At 33.3% G+C, this 18,565-nt stretch overlaps 1 long non-coding RNA gene across 1 annotated transcript; it reads right to left on the bottom strand.

The window, feature by feature from the left end:
• Positions 1-2,731: 2,731 nt before the first annotated feature.
• Positions 2,732-3,714, bottom strand: LOC111616249. Its single transcript, XR_002755213.1, has 3 exons — positions 3,454-3,714; positions 3,269-3,359; positions 2,732-3,192 (listed from the first exon to the last, which is right to left on the bottom strand). It is a non-coding gene; the product is annotated as an uncharacterized LOC111616249 (long non-coding RNA).
• Between the last annotated feature and the right edge of the window lie 14,851 nt (positions 3,715-18,565).

Below are 18,565 nucleotides of genomic sequence, written 5' to 3'. Positions count from 1 at the left end.
AAATGCACGCATGCATTTGAAATGCATTATGTATGCATTGATTTGTTTACCATACTATAGAATTTAGAGATGTTTAATGAAATTGTGATTTATTTCTTTTTAATAGAAAATAATAAGTGCCTCTACCTTCTGTACAACAATTACATAACATACCCAGCTAAAACTCATAAAACAAATTAAAATATAAATATAAATTTGTAAATAAACATTAAAGACAATAATTATAATAAAGTATTCTTTATAAATGATTTTAATCTGTGCAGATCTAGATATAAATTGTCCTTGAAATTTACAATTACTTCTTGGTGGCGACATGAAAATGATTGACTAGACTGCAATTTCGGTTCGTTTATTACATTTATTACCGCTAAATCGGTCCCCACTGTTTACAGAGCTATAAATAACTGTAGCAGGTGTTCAAACGGTCATTCAAGGACACTAGCTGCGAAAAGAATTGTGGCACACATTAACTGACGTGCGTTCTGCGTGCATCAGTTACAATTACAAACTATCAGGACATATAGAGCACACCTAGACGATGATGGCAAATGGTCTATCGTCTGACTACACGTGGGACCAATTGACAAGGTCGCGCCTTTTTTGTACCCTCTCTGCTAAAAGGCTAATACTTTACACTAATATTCACTTCTCGAGCAAAAATACGTTTAAAACTGACCTAGTCACCCAAACCCCACCACTCCCCCGCTGAGTCAGAAAGTAATTATAAACTTTCAACCCCAGGTCACAAGACACATGACTGCATGTAAACTGCACTGTCTGGTAGCGGGACAAAATTGGTACCAGGGCAAAGTTTTTGATATCTATTCTTTCTAGGTTATGTAAAAAAACATCTGTTTTTGTTATATACGTGTAAATATTCATAACTTATAACACATGAGAAATCAGTGTTGAAATTACGATTCTGAGTAAACAGTGAGGGCCTATTTAGCGGTAATATTACTATATACAGAAAGTTTAACAAGCGTGACACGCGCTCGCGGTAATAAGTGTGATAAACGAACCGAAATTGCAGTCTAGTCAATCATTTTCATATTTCCACCAAAAACGATTGAAAATGTCGAGGACAATTTATATCTAGATAAAAAATACTTTATTATAATTAATGTGTTTAATGTTTATTTACGAATTTATATTTATATTTAAATTTGTTCTATGAGTTTTAGCTGGGTATGTTATGTAATTGTTGTACAGAAGGGAGAAGCACTTATTATTTTCTATTAAAAAGAATAAATCACAATTTTATTAAACATCTATAAATTTTATAGTATGGTAAACAAATTAATGCATACATAATGCATTTCAAATGCATGCGTGCATTTTAAAATGTATTATAAATGATATGATAGAATCATAAAATATGATTTTATGCATTTTAAAATGCATAAAATCTTAAAATAATCATAAAATTTACTTGTTTACCATACGAAACAAGTACATGCAGTACCATTAGTGAAATCCATTAACTAGGAATGCATTCGTAATGAACATTAGCTTATAAAGCACGACAGAATTTAATAATCTTATGTAAGTAGTTACGAGTGGACGTTTTATAGTTTCATAGTTTAAGCCACTACTGCAAAATGAATTCGAATATCCAAGAGGAAATTTGCATGAGTTGTTTCTTGAGACCCTGTTGGACAACAGCCCTTATTTTCGGTGTCGATCTGTTCCGAATTTGTCCCTGTAAACAGCGAATATACTNGGCGGCCCCCATCGGCCACACAGATTGAGCGCGCCGCGCCACGCGGCCACCCCCCGCCGTTCAGGTGCAGCGGGCCCGTCGCACGGCCAATGGCCGGGCGCTCGTGGGTCACTTGATCTACTCCAGGCCCACCGAGGTTTCATAAGCCTTCAGGCCGCCTTCGGGCATTTTCGGCCGGTGTTTGTTACCGCATTAGTTAGGAGTACAAGTCAGTAAATATTCAGCATTTGTGATATTCCAGTAAATATTCGATATTTGGGTACTTATCGGTTAAGAGGAGGCCAGTTCAGTGGGGACGCACTTTCTAACCTAACCTATTCTAATAAATTAACATAATTATTACCAATTAATTACCGAAGGATACTTGTACGCGAACCCTGGATTATATGCGATTGTTCGAATAACATCGGGCGATCCCATCTTCGTCGTCGTCGACCTCCTGGACATAGCCGAGGAGGAGGAAGCGGCAGCGGTGACCGGCGGTCTTACCCCGGCCTCGCCTAAACAAGATCGGAAACGGGCCAGTCGTCGTCGGGTAGCGAGAAAAGGAGATTCTGCCGAAGTTGAGTGTATAATCTGTTTTGTTGGCCTTTTCCGACGTCAGTTACAATGTGTTAGAGATAGGGAAATATAAGCGCGCTCGGTATAGAGCGGCGGCGGCAAAGAAAGCGTTGCCTAATTAGCGGCATTTTTGGGGGCCTATATCTCGCGAAGGGTCGCCCGTACGGGCATGGTTCCTTTGACTTTTTTGTTCCTCTCGATATGCTCTACTGCTCTGTCAAAGTCCCAATTTGCTACATTTGTCCTAGAATTGTGCCTATAAACAATATTCACTAATTTTACATCTACAGACTAACCTCGTCCATCTTCAGTTTTTCGAACATCCAAAGAATTCAACGCCTTTTGCATTTAACACTTAGTCCAAGTGAATAGACACACATACGTACGGGCTTATCACACCAGTGAATGAGATTTATTTACAGATTCTTTAATGATTATTAACACCTTAATACAAAAACTGTACAATAAACTATGGCTCTTTAAACATGTACCTAATAAAAAACACAAAACGCATTTCTGACACATTGAATTGTCTCTCTTCAGTCGGTGATCATACATCAGTACCAATATGCATTATAAAATACATTAAAATTTCATATTTAAAATGGCTTTTTAATGTATTTTATGATTTATTTTATAATGTATATTGATGTACGAGCACCGACTGAAGAGAGACTATTTGTTGTGTCAGAAATGTGTTTTGTATTTTTTATTATGTAAATGTTTAAAGAGCCATAGTTTATTGTACAGTTTTTGTATTAAGGTGTTAATAATCATTAAAGAATTTGTATATAAATCTCATTCACTGGTGTGATAAGCCCATATGAATAAGTGTTATATTACTTTTTGCCTTTAATGCTATTTATTATTCCATTGCCTCTTGCATTATTGTCCTTACATAACAAGTCCTTAAATGAAAGAAAACTTCACGTGAACATTTAGAAATTAATGAAAAAAGTTTAATCGTTGTTCCCTTCGACTCACTTTTACCGGGAATTCTTTCGTTAATCGAAAGGTTTTCCTCTCGTCCACTTATATCGCTAGTCTCCGCCGCCATCTTGGATTTTCGTTACATCTTTAGAATTTGGAATTCCGAAGAATTATTTTTCACACTGACACCTTATATGCACCGAATTAATTTAATTTCAATAACACCAAAACAACCTTACCGGGCCACCAACTTTCGGCAGATCTTATGTCAATTCCGAATCTCAACATGGCGGTCGAATCACGACGACGTTCTTTTCCAACCGTCTTCTTCTAACTTTTTCTGTTCGATCCCGAACGAAGCCTTAAAAAGGCAATGTTAAAACAATAAAACAACAGAAAGTTAAACGATGGTCGACTTTCGAACAGTTTCGTATCTTGACTCTTCGTTCTCAGGCTGCGACTCTTCTTCCACAATTTTCTTTTCCCGCTCTCCTCTTCGCCCTCTTGCGGATGTTGTCTTTTTTAAAAAAATCTCGTCTTTACTTGTCGTGTAACTTATGAAGCGGAAACGAGGTTTTTCGGATAACATTCGGATAACTTAAAATTGATGGCTTATCCAAAAAATATTTGGATTCCAATGAATATTATAATAAATTGTCTTTTCTCTACTTTAATTCTGCACTTTGCAACGGTACTGACAATTGGAGCGTGGTCTTCAAACACAAGATCGTGTAGTGCAGCGGTCCCCAACCTTTTTATCGCCGCGGACCGATCAACGTTTGATATTTTACCGCGGCCCACTGAGGGGGGACGTTGATTGTTTATATTTTAGATTAATTTAATTTAATAATTTTAATTTAATTGTATTTAAACATGCCTTCAAAATAAAATACAGTTACACCAAAAAATTAATATAATGTGATTTAACATTTTAATTCACTAGAACGCTAAATCAATGGAAACCCCGAGCTTGTTTTATTGCAACGAGACGGTTCCATCTGGGGGTAATAGGAGACAATGACACCCGAAGTGTGTTTCTTATCACACTTCTTATCCACTTCTTGTCCAGTTTATTCCGTTGTTCCGTCGTCCATTAAAAGTCGCACAAACCCGAGAGAAATATACCATAGTAAATAAAATGGAAATACCAGTAATTTAATGTTCCTTGGGCGGCCCGGTACCGTTCCGCGGCCCGGGGTTTCGGAACCACTGGTGAAGTGAACGACGTGTTTACCTGCTTATGATCATTAAGCGCCACCGGAATTGATCACTCACAATTTTAGGATAAGCCACACCTGTTATCAAAGAGTTTTCGCTGGAGATTCTTAGCCGATCCGCCATTCTGCTATTGTCAACAAGCTATTAATTTAAATATATTAAACTAAATGGCCTGACTGACTGATTGATTCATCGTCGCCGAGAGCAAACCGTTGAACCTAAAGAACATTTAGGGTACATCACGAAAATGCGCAGTAAGTAGCGTGACAATGCGAGAAGCGCCCCCTATGCTTCCGAACCACGGAACCGAAGAGTCGACATCGCGTCGGCAAAGACGGCAATGACGAGTTTGTCAGGACTGACACTACTGTGTCTTTAAGGTAAACACAGAAACCTAAATGGCCGCAATTTCCGTCTTGTTTGCGCGAGCGGTCGCGTTCGTAGGCGCTTAGATCCTACACAAGAGATGGCTCGGATTGAGGAAATGCACCTAACACAAATTAAAGAATAACAATATCTGTTTATTAAGCTAATTACACAAAAGATTAATATTTAAAGTAAAGGTTGCGTTTACGATTTAACCGATTTAACAAATTCACGTTCTACGTTGAGAGAGAGAGAAAGCTTACATATAAGGTTCTACAGATACCTGTTAAGGAATCTGAGACGAATAGAAGGACTGTTGGTGTTCACTTAAATGGAGTTCTCTTGGATGGAAGGAGTTCATTTTCGAAGGAGTCAATTTAAAGGAGTTCTCTTTGAAGGAGTCACTGTAAAGGAGTTTACTTATTCAAGGTGTTCACTCTAGATGGAGGAGGATTATGGAGGTATCCGAACGAGAAGCAACTCGGGAAGGGTGAACTTCTGGCGACAACGAACTCTCGCGAACGAAGAACAAACGAACTCTCCCGGATGAACAAACGAACTCTCTCGGACAAACGAACGAACCCTTCGGGTCATCAGTCATTACTTTTTATTGGGGGTCCTCCCTCTTTTCTTCCTTGCTTTTTTTGGCAATGTTGCAGCGCCTATGTGCAATAACAGTATTTCTTTGCCAAGTTCCTGGTGACGTATTCGATGTCTCATCTTGAAAGGAGAGTGACTTCACAGAGGGATAAAATCACATCCTTTACACTTTTAACAATCGTGGGAAGAATTATAGCAAGTTTTAATTAATTGTTTAACCCGAAAAAATGTTGTTTTCTTTTCAAGTCCGATTCTTCACAGTGGGGATTTTTGGAAATTCTCCCGAGAAGGATGAGGGTGAGAATTAATATTTGCAATATTTAAAATACTTGCAACATTTTAGAAAAGCAAAACGAAATATTTTAAATAGTTGAAATAAATTTCTCTAATTAATTGATTTACGTAATTTCATCTATACTAATATTATAAAGAGGTAATGTTTGTAAGTAAGTAAGTAAGTTTGGATGTAGCGGGTGATCTCCGAAACTACTCATCCGATTTCAAAAATTCTTTCACCAATATTTAGAATGGAACCTCAGGGTGGACATAGGCTGTATATTATTCCGTTAAACATTCGTATAAATGAAAAGATATAATCTAGGTTAAGGCTTTTATGTCCAACAAATGGCGCTACGAGTACGACGCCCTAAGTTTGCTTTTCTGTGAGGCATTACGCTTTTCTGTAAGAATGAACTAAAGCGGATCATCTTCTATCTATCTATAAATAAAAATGTAATTTTCGTTTTTAACATTGAATTTTCTTACGGAATTTTACATTTTGCGATTTGTTATTTATTTTTATTTTATGCATATTAAAACTATTTGTAATTACAAGGCGATTTATCATTTTCATGTTTTTTCTGTTTAATAACATGAAATTCACTCGCAGAGAACACAACTTTTGAATGTTTCATTAGTATAGATAGATATTCATTAGATAGCGAAATTTTGTTTACATTACGAGAAATTTAAATTCGGTTCTACTGACTTAAAATAAAATCCCTTTCCTAATACGAGAAATCTCTGAAACACGTTAATTAATTATATTTTAATAATTTTTTATATTCTTCATTTGCAGATGGCCACAACTCTGCATTCCGTGTTTTCGGGATTATTAAAGTTGAAGAATGCATCCAGAATTCGCAGAAGCTGTCAGATTTTCACAAACATCTCTGATTCGAATGAAAACGGCTGAATTTTGTTTTCCGTATTCATTATAACGTGAAAAATAGGTTTTCTCAAATTTACGATTGCCGGTAATAAAATAAACGGTAATCAATAATAACTGAATGAGAATATCAGAATACATACTGATTTAATTCCTGGTTATAAAGACTCTTGTACTATAATTGATTTATGGTTCGGTCTAAGAATTATTAAGTTTATTTGATTCTTTGGTTAAAATTAACTTTATGTAAAGTAGTTTTAGTTATATTGAATCGAAGTGTTTCAAAAATCAGGTATTTGAGTTTGCCCAAGTTTCAGTAGTTTTATTTTTTGCGATGCAGTTTTATTAATGTGTAAAAACACGAAGAAAAATAGTAATTATTGCATATATACTAAGTAACGAATAAAATATCAAATAACTATCATCGGGTTACTGTTAATGAATATTTTGTGACAGTTCATAAGTTACAATAGTATATTATTTAAGACAGTTTGTATACACTTCTGAGGTGTTAACTTGGTATTTTTTTTATTTGACTGACTTGTATCATGTTGCTAATTTGACATCGGTGATCAGCTATAATCTGTAAAAAATTTACAGATTATAGCTGATAGGCTATAATCTGTAAATTTTAGCTACTTACTTGTAAACAGCTTTGTAAATTTTCTTCTTAATAAGTGGAATTTTCGCATCTTACTTGTAAACAGTTTGTAAATTTTATATACGTGCCAAGATAGGCACGTATATAAAATTATGTTATTAACAATGTATAAGTTGGAATTCACTATTAAAACAAAGAAATACAAATCCAACACCCATTTAATATTATTACAACGAAATGCAAGTTCAAAGACATATATACATGAATAACAAATGCAAACATGTTTTCATTTATCATCTGTTTNGCTATAGAAGTGCCGTGTTATACGGTGGTTGCCTGTAATTCGGATCTACTTTAATAAATTTAATATTAAATACTAATTTTTTGTTAGATATTGGATTTCATGAAAAGATTCGGCAAAGTGTCTTTGTGTCTGACGATAGGAGGCTTCTTTTGTGTCAACAAGAAGATCCCTGTAAAGGTAGGTTCATTGACACGGTGGCTTTGTATATCTTATAAGAATTAATTTTCAGACGATTGTCAAATAACTAGCGATTTAGTGTAGTTTATGCGCCCGGTGCGAGCTTCTGTATCTACGGCCCAAAACTATGACCCGAAATTTCGTCCAAGTCATTTCCGCGCCCCCTAGAGTCTGCGCCCTGTATCTCAGAACCTCTGGCACCACCCTGCTTACGGCACTGAGTGTTGTAATACAAAATTTCAGAATTAAGAAATAGAAACCTGCAATATATTGTTGAAATGCTTCACGATTCGGAAGTATGCGCATTGCAAATATGCTGAATACCGTGTAATGTTTACGTACGACAAGTTCATCGCTACCTAAAGAAAGTTCACCATCGAAGCATCGTAAAATTGCTTACTTCTTTAACTCTTATATTTATGGAAGATTTTGATTAAGTTTCATGCTGCAACTACCAGACGACACTTTTCTTAAATTAGTTTTTGTTCGCAGTTTATAGAGAAATTTCTTGTAATAAGCTAACAATTTTCATAATACAATGTTCCGTTTTAAATTTCAAATTTTCTTACGGAAGAAACATTTTGCGATTTGTTATTTATTTTTATTTTATGCATATTAAAACTATTTGTAATTACAAGGCGATTTATCATTTTCATGTTTTTTCTGTTTAATAACATGAAATTCACTCGCAGAGAACACAACTTTTGAATGTTTCATTAGTATAGATAGATATTCATTAGATAGCGAAATTTTGTTTACATTACGAGAAATTTAAATTCGGTTCTACTGACTTAAAATAAAATCCCTTTCCTAATACGAGAAATCTCTGAAACACGTTAATTAATTATATTTTAATAATTTTTTATATTCTTCATTTGCAGATGGCCACAACTCTGCATTCCGTGTTTTCGGGATTATTAAAGTTGAAGAATGCATCCAGAATTCGCAGAAGCTGTCAGATTTTCACAAACATCTCTGATTCGAATGAAAACGGCTGAATTTTGTTTTCCGTATTCATTATAACGTGAAAAATAGGTTTTCTCAAATTTACGATTGCCGGTAATAAAATAAACGGTAATCAATAATAACTGAATGAGAATATCAGAATACATACTGATTTAATTCCTGGATATAAAGACTCTTGTACTATAATTGATTTATGGTTCGGTCTAAGAATTATTAAGTTTATTTGATTCTTTGGTTAAAATTAACTTTATGTAAAGTAGTTTTAGTTATATTGAATCGAAGTGTTTCAAAAATCAGGTATTTGAGTTTGCCCAAGTTTCAGTAGTTTTATTTTTTGCGATGCAGTTTTATTAATGTGTAAAAACACGAAGAAAAATAGTAATTATTGCATATATACTAAGTAACGAATAAAATATCAAATAACTATCATCGGGTTACTGTTAATGAATATTTTGTGACAGTTCATAAGTTACAATAGTATATTATTTAAGACAGTTTGTATACACTTCTGAGGTGTTAACTTGGTATTTTTTTTATTTGACTGACTTGTATCATGTTGCTAATTTGACATCGGTGATCAGCTATAATCTGTAAAAAATTTACAGATTATAGCTGATAGGCTATAATCTGTAAATTTTAGCTACTTACTTGTAAACAGCTTTGTAAATTTTCTTCTTAATAAGTGGAATTTTCGCATCTTACTTGTAAACAGTTTGTAAATTTTATATACGTGCCAAGATAGGCACGTATATAAAATTATGTTATTAACAATGTATAAGTTGGAATTCACTATTAAAACAAAGAAATACAAATCCAACACCCATTTAATATTATTACAACGAAATGCAAGTTCAAAGACATATATACATGAATAACAAATGCAAACATGTTTTCATTTATCATCTGTTTGATTTTTATCCTTTGCTTCTAATGTGGCTTTATGTTGCCGATCTTACCCCGCTAGTCATGATTTCGAAACATTAAGTACAACCCTGAGAACAGAATGCCAAGCCACGATCTGGCCACGTGAATAAGTTGAAGTTACATCCTTCTAACAGGAAAAGTAACTTTCGTTATCATGGAATTATAACAAAACCTGCCAATTCAATNAAGTATAAATACGACAATAACGAGATTATATTGAAAATATAAATAAAAAGTTTACGAACTCTATTCTAAAAGCTAAATCAAAATAAAGCACACGAGTGTACGTATGAAAGTAGATGAATGATTTTGACACGATTAACCCAACGTCTGATAACTTGCGAAACAGATTCTATTTATTTATTTATTAATGTATGCTTTAATAACGCCGAAAGGAGCGTGATTACTACCTCCAAAGAAAACACAGAACGAATAAACCCAGAAAAACTGAAAAAAATAAAATAAATTTGTACCAATAAAATTAAAATTTACGGATAGAAAAAAGAAAAATCACTCAGATTTATACATACTTTTAATAATTATTAGTGATGTAACGAATATTCGGTTACTATTCGGTATTCGACCTATTTTTCGCTATTCGGCCGAATACCGAATATTTAATCACTATTCGGCCGAATACCGAATACCTAAAAACAGGAGTGAGAAATAACAAAACCACAGTAAATTAATCATTTTGGTATTTAGATTTAATGTTATCGGGGTAGTGTTGTTTGTTTACATTTATTTATAACTTATAACATGCACAAAATAAAAAAGAAAATAATATTAGTCACATTATTCACAATTTATAATTACAAAGATCAGCACACGTACACACCTATTCGTTCAAGAATCGTCGCACATTTGAGGGGGGTGTCCCTGCCTATCCTTCTTTTTAAGCGCTCGTCTTTGCTCTTCCTTTTCTTTTTCTTCTATCTCTCTAGATCACGTATGCCTATGCATACATCATAATACGCGCTCACGATACTTTCGATTCGTCACTTTTCCGTCGTAGATTTCCCATTTTACAATTACGTGACTCATAGCCTGGTGATAACGAAGAAAAGAGACAGATTGGACGTCGGTATAAGTCACAGTTATGATTTCACAGATCCCAGATAGCATGGTAGCCCGAACGGCCCCAGGCTCTCGCCTGTGCACGCTAAGTGACTTTCATTACAAGCATTTAGCTTTCCGAAGTCTATAAAAACTATTGTTTGGCATTGACGGCCGCGAATTTTGCGCTAATAAGCTGCTTCGACCTGTTCGATTATGTCAGTGTTTTTCAACCTGTGGGTAGCTTTACACGTGGGTCGCGGGTGAAAGAAAAAGACAAGTGTTTGTAGGTCCTACACTACAATAAAAAAAATCTAGTATTTCAGTGAGAAGGCTGTGCCTGCTTATTTTACAGTACAATTGGTTTTTCGATCGATATTTAAAGAAAGAAAATTAAACAGAAACGTACTAGGCAAAATAATTAATGAAGTAACGAACACCTTATTCTTTGCCAAGGGAGTTTATTAAAAACTAACGTTTTCGATCTACTCCATAGATCAAACTCAGGTTGAAACCTTCGAATTTGAAATAAGAAATGATAAAGGGGATATTAAGTAGGAAGATAAAGCAGGAGATGTATTCCGTACGCGAACCAGCAGTTAGGAATAGAAAAGGAGTACATAGGAGTTACAACGAGAAACCTAGGAATAAGGGTCAAAGAGCATAAACATGATATTAGAAAAAGATCTAACGCAACGGTTCTGGCCCAGATGGCTCAGGCCAAAGGATCCGTAGTTAGGTGGGAGGATGCTGAAATCATCAGACAAGTGCACTCCCCAACTTTAGCGAAAACTGCCGAAAAGATGGAAATATATAGGAGCAAGCTAGATGAAATGCATAAACGCTAGAGATGCGGAGGATCTAACCTCAGCATGGAAGTACGTCGTTCAAAAACTTAAAAAAACTTACAAGTAGCTCTTGAATTGCGTCATATCCGCAATCGCGATATGGGAACCTTAATGATTTTTATTAGTTAAGAAATAGTGGCTTATAATATTATTTAGTAGTTGTATGTTATTTATTTTTACATTTATGTATTTTTACGGTTTAATTTTTATTTTAATTAGTTGCTACGTTGTCGGTATTTATCTCTTTGAATTTGAATTTGGCGTTCTCTTTTTGTTATTCCAAATTCGAATGTTTCAATCTGAGGATGATCTATGGAGTAGATCGAAAACGTTAGTTTTTAATAAACTCCCTTGGCAAAGAATAAGGTGTTCGTTACTTGAAAGAAAATTAAATACGCACTTTTTAAAATCACTGATATAGTTTTAATATGGCCCTGGGGGTCGCCGGAATTTTTTAACTTACAAAGGGGTCGCGTATTCAAGAAGATTGAAAAACACTGGATTATGTTATATCAACTCAATTTCATATTTATTTTCACATTTTTACTTCGCAGTCCTTATCTGTTCTTTTTTTCGTTATTTACACGTGTAGGTCATTTCATTTGATATCATCATTTATCGCATACTGCCATGACGCTCTTGTATGTCCGCTACAACTGCCAAGAATTAACGCGATTGGCGAAGCGTAGTGACAGCGGGCCAATAGAGAGCAGGGTCCTTGCCATAATGCGGTTTGCGCGCCAGTTTTCCTAGTGCGTTAATCAAGCCGAATAGTTTGGCCGAATATTCGGCTATTCGGCCACGCTCCTGGCCGAATATTCGGTATTCGTTGCAACACTAATATTAACCTATCCCGTGTTGAAATTTTTCTCCGTTGCGTGTCGCTTCGCTTTGAATTTTTGTCGATGTTAAGCCCAACGTATATTTTTTTAAATAATAATCGTGGCTATTGTATCGTTAAAAATTATTTCTTTATTTCTTACAAACAAAATAAATATAGTCAAAAAGGCAAAAAAACAATAGTCGATTCTCGGATAGAGTCGAAATGAGATGTCAAATTGTACTCGAACGATCGACGTTTTTCCTGCTCTTATCCGAATCTTGTTACACACTGAAACGGAGTGGCGCACAATTGGGACGCGAAGTAAAAATATCAAAACCAATCGGAAAGCTTTAATCCGCTAAATTCATATTTAAACTGTGGACCAGAAACACGGATATTTCCCGTGCTTCCTGCTGCTTTCGTGTACAACTGCTTAAAGACAGCGCAAGTTCTAATACAGTGGAACCTCGGTATACGTCTGCTTTAGAATACGTCAAATTCGGAATACGTCCTGTTTGGAGGAAACAAATTTTGCTCGGTATACGACTTTTGTTCGGTATACGACTTAATTCAATTATACGCGCCATCTATGAACAAGTAGAACTATCGGTGTACTGCACTAGACTAGACGTTCGCGGTGCTACGGTTTACAACTTTGTTAAATTTCTTCTGATTTTAATTTGTAAGTAACATTTTATTTTTATTAATCATGAATTGCAAAAGGGCAACAGAAAAATAAAAAAATGACTAGAATCACAACGGAACTGAAAAAAAAGATTGTTGAGAAATATGAAGGTGGCACGCGTGTTCGAGATTTAACGAGATTTAACTGTTGCATTCCGTATTCCGAGAACGACGATAACGACAATCGTGAAAAATAAAGACATTATTAAATTTGCTAACGTTGCGAAAGGGGTTAAATCAATTTCTAAACAGAGATCGAAGACATTAGATCATGTCGAGAAATTGCTTTTGCTTTGGATAACTGAAAAACAGTGCGCCGGCGACAGCGTATCGGAAGAAATTATTTGCGAGAAAGTTAAAAGGATACATGTTGATCTCATGAAAAATCAAGCAGAAACTAGCAAGGAAAGCGAGGTGTTTAAAGCCAGCCATTTTTTTACATGAGAACAGATTAATCATTTTTACATTACTTCTTATGGAAAAGGTTGGTTTGGTATACGTCCTATTCGGTATAAGTCCAAACACCAGGAACGGATTAAGGTGGTATACCGAGGTTCCACTGTATTTTGTTTTGTGCGACGGCTTATTGTAAGGTTCTTATTGTTTATAATAAATATTTTCGTGCCCCAGTAACTGCACATACATTTACATCACTTATCCACCCCGACTGGGGACCAATAATCTAACTCTATCCCATAATTTGTAAGGCGACACGAAGTAAGACCAAACATATCAATTTTACGTGTTAATAATAACGAGTCGCATATATATACGTGTTGTCCCATAACTTCGAATCCATGGAATCTATGTTGAGTATTGTTTATTTGATTACAAATAAAAGCGTGGATCCGAGTAAGGAAGAAGTCATTTTGATGGTGGACACAAGCTAACGCAGAGACAGCGATACCACAAAGAAGGTAAATCGCGCTTGTTTAAAATATTTAAACTAAAATTTGCGTGCAGCGTTTTTATTTAAAAAAATATGTTCTAAAATTAAAATAGCATCAAACTTTTCCAAAGATAGAATACGTTATTATTCGAAGGGAAATGGCCTCTAAATTTTGTTTCGATTTAGTTTCCTTTTGAAAACAATATCTTAACAACAATTTATATGAAATAGTCTGCTGTGCCAGCCACAGAAGAAAATATTGAACTAAAAATGTATCCACATTTTGTTTGAAAAATTGAAGCGCAAAATAAACCGATATTATAAAGAGAAAGAAATAACCATTGATGGTTCGTGTGAAAACAATGAAGTGATCGTTTTTCAATTATTTAATAATATTTGTATAAATCCACGAAACAGTGAGTTTCATACGTCAAAGTAAATTTTCTTACACTTATATACACTTTAATAGAAATTCAAGTATATATCTCTATAATTATTCCATAGAAAGACAAACAAAGTTCGATGTCTATTAATTCTAATTCTGTCGTAACGAGTACAAATAAAGTTTTATCAATAAAAATATCAAATGCCTGAAGTAAAATTGAATTTATTAATTTGGAATGTAAAGAATTAATTGTAATGTCTGACATGGGATACATGAAACGACACAGAAACGTTATGATACCGGCTGTTCGTCGAATGATCCAAACTTCTTACTAAAAATGTTTAATCTGCGTATTAATGGCTGTGTTTTAGCAAAGAATTCAAAATCGTTGTATATTTTTACACGGGAATTATCCGGTTACTTATGAAAAAACTTATTTACTCAGAGTATCGAATGAAACAAATACGCGTGTTTAGAATATATGCAATAAATGAATATTGAAACAATGTGTGCTCGTTAAATAAATGAAGTTATTATTATTATTTTTATGCTCCAATAGTCGACTGTGTGTTAAAAGTTTAGTCATTAACATATTTATACACTTACTTTCGAACGAGATGGAGTTTCCTCTCCCCGATGGGCCCGTCTCATGTGTCTGTTTAAGTTAGATTTAGTTGTGAATGTGTTACTACAAAAATTACACGAAAATGGCCGCTCTCCAGTGTGAGTTTTAACGTGAGCCTTTAGAGCAGCCGGAGTTAAAAAAATTTTGTGCAGATATACTAATATTATATTACTAATACTAATATTATACTAATACTAATAATACTAATACTAATACTATAATAATAATAATAATAATAATACTAATAATAATACTAATATTATAAAGAGGTAATGTTTGTATGTATGTTAGTTTGTATGCAGCAGGTAATCTCCGAAACTACTCATCCAATTTCAAAAATTCTTTCACCAATATTTAGATGGAACTTCAGGGTGGACATAGGCTGTATATTATTCCGTTAAACATGGGGGATGGACAGTTCTTTACGGTAAGCCTTACGGGAAAGGTTACCGTAAAGAACTCTGCTTCTATTTATACTATTTTAGATGCGGGTTTTTGTGTTTTTGATTGCGTTTTAATAGGGTACGTCAAGAGAATGTACACTAACAAGTAAGAAGGGATTTTTCGATATTCCCACCGCGGGGAAAGAGACAGGATTAAGGCTTACTGTGAAGAACTTGGCTTCTATTATACTATTTTAGATGCGGTTTTTTGCGTTTTTGATTGCGTTTTAATAGGGTACATCAAGAGAACGTACACTAAGAAGAAATTTTTCGAAAAATTTTCTCCCACGAGGGAAGTGTTATACATTTATAATAGATACATTTTGAGTCACAACAAGGCGTGGCGGGGTCTGCTAGTTATTGAATAAATCTTTAGACAATTGTTAACAATATTTAAAAACTTAATACGTAACTTTTTAAACGCAAGTTCATGACAATTTTTTATAGAACAGTTTTCAAATTATTTCCACTATATATTTCATTGTGATGATGTTGCAGTTAAAAGTAATAGATTTTGTTCAAGTTTTATTAAATTATGTGTATAAAAAATTATTTTATAAAATTAGAGCTAACGAGGTGCTGCATAATAATTTGATTAAACCTTCTTATTGACACTAGCAATTACGCACAATACAAACAACTGTTCTTGGAAGGCTTTTCGACTGTAATCTGAGTTTAATTTTAGAAAGATTATAACATGATTTATAATTTTAACACGCACTTAGAACAATAAAAAAAGCTTTTCTGGGGATATTACATTATAAAATGAAAATACTAAATTAGAAAATAACAATACGAAGATGTATCTTGTTTTCATCAATAGGAATATCAATTATAAGAGTAATAATTGTGAGGAATGATTCGCTTAATAATTTAACATTGTTTTAATTAAAATTTTATATTATTTACACTTATCGTAGGTTATTAATTACACCGATAAATTTATTATGTATGACGTCTATCCCATTTTATAAATGTTTATGAGTGATTAATTGGCGAAGGTTGAATACAAAAAACGGGTTTGCACAAAAAGTACAAAGAAACGTAATTAATTTAAAATTTAAATTGCTTATTAATATTATTATTTTAATATTTGTTCGTGTAAATAAACACAGTTGCATCGAGTATTGTTTTAAATATTAATTGAAGGTTTTATATTATCCTGCAGTCATAAAATAAAAAAAAGTCATAAAATAAACAGACACAATATAATTGTCTGTTTATTTTATGAATTTTATCGCTTTTATAATTGAAAAATGAAAACGAAAATGAAAATATAGGAACTTGTAGTAATATTTACTTCAGATAAAATTTTATCGGAATGCCTTATGTACCTCATTTTTCCGTTTAAAACTCTCTTCACAGCCATTATAATTGCACTTGAACGGCTTTTCATCCGATTGCACTTTCATGTGAGATGTTAAATTTTTCTTTTGCGAAAAGCTTTTTTCGCACAAATTGCATTCATACGGCCTTTCATTCCTGTGAATTCGCATGTGTACTTGCAAATAACTTTCATGAAAAAAAATTTTTTTACATGTCGGGCATTTCCTTTCAAAACAATGCATTGAATTAATATAAATAATTAGTGAAAAACTTAAATAAAATTTATTCTCGATAATATAAATTATTGTTATATATTATAATATTATGTTAATATTTTTATAATATGTACTATATCTTAGAAATAGCGATACTCTATTTGTTTCCTCACACGCTTTTCNCCAATATTTAGAATGGAACTTCAGGGTGGACATAGGCTGTATATTATTCCGTTAAACATGGGGGATGGACAGTTCTTTACGGTAAGCCTTACGGGAAAGGTTACCGTAAAGAACTCTGCTTCTATTTATACTATTTTAGATGCGGGTTTTTGTGTTTTTGATTGCGTTTTAATAGGGTACGTCAAGAGAATGTACACTAACAAGTAAGAAGGGATTTTTCGATATTCCCACCGCGGGGAAAGAGACAGGATTAAGGCTTACTGTGAAGAACTTGGCTTCTATTATACTATTTTAGATGCGGTTTTTTGCGTTTTTGATTGCGTTTTAATAGGGTACATCAAGAGAACGTACACTAAGAAGAAATTTTTCGAAAAATTTTCTCCCACGAGGGAAGTGTTATACATTTATAATAGATACATTTTGAGTCACAACAAGGCGTGGCGGGGTCTGCTAGTTATTGAATAAATCTTTAGACAATTGTTAACAATATTTAAAAACTTAATACGTAACTTTTTAAACGCAAGTTCATGACAATTTTTTATAGAACAGTTTTCAAATTATTTCCACTATATATTTCATTGTGATGATGTTGCAGTTAAAAGTAATAGATTTTGTTCAAGTTTTATTAAATTATGTGTATAAAAAATTATTTTATAAAATTAGAGCTAACGAGGTGCTGCATAATAATTTGATTAAACCTTCTTATTGACACTAGCAATTACGCACAATACAAACAACTGTTCTTGGAAGGCTTTTCGACTGTAATCTGAGTTTAATTTTAGAAAGATTATAACATGATTTATAATTTTAACACGCACTTAGAACAATAAAAAAAGCTTTTCTGGGGATATTACATTATAAAATGAAAATACTAAATTAGAAAATAACAATACGAAGATGTATCTTGTTTTCATCAATAGGAATATCAATTATAAGAGTAATAATTGTGAGGAATGATTCGCTTAATAATTTAACATTGTTTTAATTAAAATTTTATATTATTTACACTTATCGTAGGTTATTAATTACACCGATAAATTTATTATGTATGACGTCTATCCCATTTTATAAATGTTTATGAGTGATTAATTGGCGAAGGTTGAATACAAAAAACGGGTTTGCACAAAAAGTACAAAGAAACGTAATTAATTTAAAATTTAAATTGCTTATTAATATTATTATTTTAATATTTGTTCGTGTAAATAAACACAGTTGCATCGAGTATTGTTTTAAATATTAATTGAAGGTTTTATATTATCCTGCAGTCATAAAATAAAAAAAAGTCATAAAATAAACAGACACAATATAATTGTCTGTTTATTTTATGAATTTTATCGCTTTTATAATTGAAAAATGAAAACGAAAATGAAAATATAGGAACTTGTAGTAATATTTACTTCAGATAAAATTTTATCGGAATGCCTTATGTACCTCATTTTTCCGTTTAAAACTCTCTTCACAGCCATTATAATTGCACTTGAACGGCTTTTCATCCGATTGCACTTTCATGTGAGATGTTAAATTTTTCTTTTGCGAAAAGCTTTTTTCGC

This window comes from Centruroides sculpturatus, unplaced genomic scaffold (assembly GCF_000671375.1).
Source record: "Centruroides sculpturatus isolate CEXI.00-Female unplaced genomic scaffold, Cexi_2.0 scaffold2260, whole genome shotgun sequence".
In the NCBI taxonomy this organism is placed as follows: Eukaryota; Metazoa; Arthropoda; class Arachnida; order Scorpiones; family Buthidae; genus Centruroides; species Centruroides sculpturatus.
The sequence above is the reverse complement of the archived record's forward strand: the minus strand, read 5'-3'. Positions and strand labels throughout refer to the sequence as shown.